Genomic DNA, 3,698 nt, shown 5'->3' with positions numbered 1-3,698 from the left:
ACATACATACATATAATCTCGGGACTGTAATTACACCACGTAAATGATATGGAATCCATATATGTTGTTTATCGAGTTTCTTTTCTCATTTTATAATAGTTATTATATACTATAAATAAATTTACCAAATGGTCGCAGACACTGTTCCACAAGATCTGTGATGCCATGCAAAAGAATTGGCAGCAGTAGGTCGTAGATGTACGTAGATTGTTACAGAAGCTTAATAAAAGTGTATGATATTATTAAGACACTGAAACTAAATGAACATCAACGGAATATTATAAGTAATCTCGGTGTAACCCGATACAATTGATTTAGTTTCAGTAACCAAACGCTGAAATTATATGACATTCTAAACAATTTGGATGCTTATACGCACACACAAACGCACACACAAACACACGCGCACGCACACACACACACACACACAAACACACGCGCACGCACACACACACACACACACACACACACATTTGTGCAAGTGTGAGTGCGTGTATGAATAATTATATATATATATATTCTGTTATTCGTTTATTGTTATTTGTTTCAGTCGTTTGACGGCGGCCATGCTGTAGCACCGCCTTTAGTCGAACAAATCGCCCCCCAGAATAATTCGTTGTAAGCATAGTACTTATTGTATCGGACTCTTTTGAAGAACCGCTAAGTTATGGGGACGTAAACACACCAACGTCAGTTGCGAAGCGACGGTGGAGGGACACATATAGACACACACACATATGTATGCATATTGTATACACACACACACACACACACACACACACATATATATATATATATATATATATATACATATATGATTCAGTACATTAAGAGAAACATACCTATCAACCTACCTACCAATATATATATATATATATATATATGTGTGTGTGTGTGTGTGTGTGTGTGTGGGTGTGTAGATATATGTGTATATGAATACCGTATAATTCTTTAGAATTCTTTGCATATGTAAACATGTGTGTGCCTGTGAGTGCATAATTCTGTCAAAGTCCTGGTCTTATACGCGCAAAAGCGAAGCTGTATAAGTACCAATTGAATTCACATGTCCATTCAGCAAGATTTAATAAACTAATGAAATGAATCCACAAATGACCAGAATACTTTGTTAAATATATGATATTCCGCAAAATTAATTTCATTAACATCGGATATGAATGTGCTTTTTTGCCTAAGAGTTGAGTTTTATTTCAAAATGAAGTTTGCGATTCATTAGCAATTTATACATCTATTTGTGGCCTAATAGTTATGGGTGTTGTTTAGTTTCGAATTGAATATGTCTCGTTTAATCTACTATACATACATACAAACAAACATACACAAAGATATATATCCATAAAAACAAACATACACACAGATATATATCAATACACACATATAAACATACATACATACATACATACATACATTATTTTATTTCTTTACTTGCTTCAGGCATTTGACAGCAGCCATGCTGGAGCACCGCGTTTTAGTGGAACAAATCGATCCCAGGACTCGTTCTTTGTAAGCGAAGTATTTATTCCATCGGCCTCTTTCCTTGAACTATTAAGTTACGGGACGTAAACACACTAACATCGGTTGTCAAGTGTTGATGAGAGGTACAAACAGAGTCACATATGCATATATATATACGAAGAGCTTCTTTCAGATTCCATCTACCAAATACACTCACAAGGTCTTGGTCAGCTCGAGGATATAGAAGAAGACACTTGCCCAAAGTGCCTCGCATTAGGACTGAACCCGGAATTATGTGGTTGAGAAGCAAGCTTCTTACCACACAGTCACACCTGAGTCTATAAACATATATATATATATATATATATATGTGTGTGGTTTCGGCAAGAAGGTGCTGACCAACTACACATGATTTATGGCGATCAAGTGTTTCTGTATCCATAAGCTCACTCCCCTCATTGAATCGACATTACCTGTACGAAATGATCGCAGGGCAACGTGAAATGAAAGTGTTTGGCTCAAGAACACAACGCAACACCTGGTCTAGGAATCGAATCTACAATCTCGCAATTATGAGAGCAACGCCTTAACCACTAAGACATGCGCCCTCACACACACATACATATAAGAGAGAGATAGATATATAAAGAGAAAAACAGAGAGAGCGAGACAGAAGGATTTGTTATAGAATTCAGTAGAATCTAGGCACATCAACAAATAGAGACCTAAGAATAGCCAGGTACAATAATATAAGATTCACAGTGATGTGAAACTCCTATGAAGATACCGTGTTTATACGATACTAACTTTTTACTAACAACTTTCAGGTGCAAGGGCTACTAGCGGAATGCTGGTTCTAGGTGTGTCGTAGGTTTTAAACATTTTTCTCTTCTGGTAAAAAAAAAAAAAACTGTGAAAACAGTATTTTTGAGATTTACTTCCAATGTCAGATTCCCAGATATGCTTGTATCTCGTTATCAATGGGAAAAACAGTTGAGTGAAGCATTACTAGTTAGTCTGAATTAAACTGGTAGCTTTAATTAAAACACAGTCAACAACAAAAAATCATTTTTTTTTTCTTTCATGACAACTGCAGTGAAATTGATTATAGTTAGTTAACGTATGTCACAAACATACGTTAACTAACCTGGAGGCCTAGTAGTTAGAGTAGCGGACTAGTAGTCGAGGGATCGTTGGTTCGAATTTCAAACCGGGTGATGTGTGTGTTTATGAGCAAAACAGCTTAAGCTCTACGCGGCTCCGGCAGAAGATAATGGTGAGTTTCTGCTGAATCTTTCGCCACAAATTTCCCTCACTCTGTCCTCCTTCATCTAGCAGTTCACCTGTAACGGACCGGCGTCCAGTCCAGTTGAGGAACCTATACGCTAATGAAACCGGGAAACCGGCCCTTATGAGTCAGGCGTGGATTGAGAAGAAACAAACAGCAGGAATAGTAACGAACAACAACAACAACAGCAACAACAATAACAACAAAATGGCAGTTATAGAAAAGTGAGAGGAGTAAGACTTAACTATAGAATTCCGTGCAGCTCTATAAAAATATCATGGTGAACGAAGAAAATGCTTTTCTTAGCAATGTCTGTAATTTCTCTCCGAGCCTGGTACTCTAATGGCGCAACCCAATCAATATTTTTGACTGCGTTTTAGTTGAAGCTTCGGCTTTAGTTAAGTCTGTCCAGAATTGCCTCATTTCGGTATTTCCAAATGATAACGACTTATGAGCTATAAAAGCGTCTGAGAATCCGACGGAGGGCATCACTGGATAGATATGTTTTTTTAACACCTTTTTTAACATAAAAGAGAATGCTTTTCTCCACAGTAACTGCAATGAATATATGCCTTTGGCAATTAAATTATGTTAAAACATATTTTAACTAACCTAAAGTGTTCTCTCATGTTGTCTACGCACTGCCTGGGGCTGATACCGCCATTACCACCACCACCGCCACCACCATAATCGCCACCTAACACAACTGCCGCCGCCGCCACCATGGCCCTCACGACACCACCACGAACAGTACGTCCATCACCATCACCATAACCACCGCTGTCACCATAACCGCCGCTGCCACCATCACCACTACCATCACCACCGACACAACCACCACAACCACCACGAACAGTACGTCTATCGTCACCACCATAGCCATCACCAGCACTACCGCCACCGCTACCGGCGTCCCTATCGTCACCACCACCGCCAC

This window comes from Octopus bimaculoides, chromosome 25, assembly GCF_001194135.2.
Source record: "Octopus bimaculoides isolate UCB-OBI-ISO-001 chromosome 25, ASM119413v2, whole genome shotgun sequence".
Classification (NCBI taxonomy): domain Eukaryota; kingdom Metazoa; phylum Mollusca; class Cephalopoda; order Octopoda; family Octopodidae; genus Octopus; species Octopus bimaculoides.
The sequence above is the reverse complement of the archived record's forward strand: the minus strand, read 5'-3'. Positions refer to the sequence as shown.